The following is a 542-nucleotide window of genomic DNA, read 5'->3' on the forward strand; positions in this document are numbered from 1 at the left end:
ACCTAGCTTGTCTTGTATAAAGATAAATCTTTATTCTCTTCTGACCCAGTTTCCAAAGCACACGCAGTTTCTGCAAATCTCTGCAAGAACAGTGGGTAACCTTCACCACTAACAGGGCACCAGTGCTTAAGGAGCTCTGGTGGTTCACAATTTATCGTGAAGGTTGCAATGAACCTGTGAGGAGGAAGTAAATTTGTTTAAAAGTCATTGTATCTTTCAAAAGCATTTCGAGGCTCAGTCGTCAGCCACATCTTCTTCTGCTTTAACAACTTCCAGAAGTTCTGCTCAAATCCCGGTTTCACACTGTGCTTGTCTCTAGACATCTGCAGCCCAAATAATTTATAATCCATTTAGGGAGATTAAAAAATAAAGAAAAAACAAATCTCAGCAAGCACGTTCCAGAAGTCGGGGTCTCGCACAGCACGCGTGTCCCCGCAGCCCACGTCGGCGATGTGCACAAACACCGCGCCGTGACCGCGCCGCGAGGGGCCGTTCCCAGCACTTTGTTTGGCCGTGCCCGTGGGCAGCCCCGCTCCCGCCCC

The sequence above is a fragment of the Geospiza fortis genome, unplaced genomic scaffold, assembly GCF_000277835.1.
Source record: "Geospiza fortis unplaced genomic scaffold, GeoFor_1.0 scaffold66, whole genome shotgun sequence".
NCBI classification, from domain to species: domain Eukaryota; kingdom Metazoa; phylum Chordata; class Aves; order Passeriformes; family Thraupidae; genus Geospiza; species Geospiza fortis.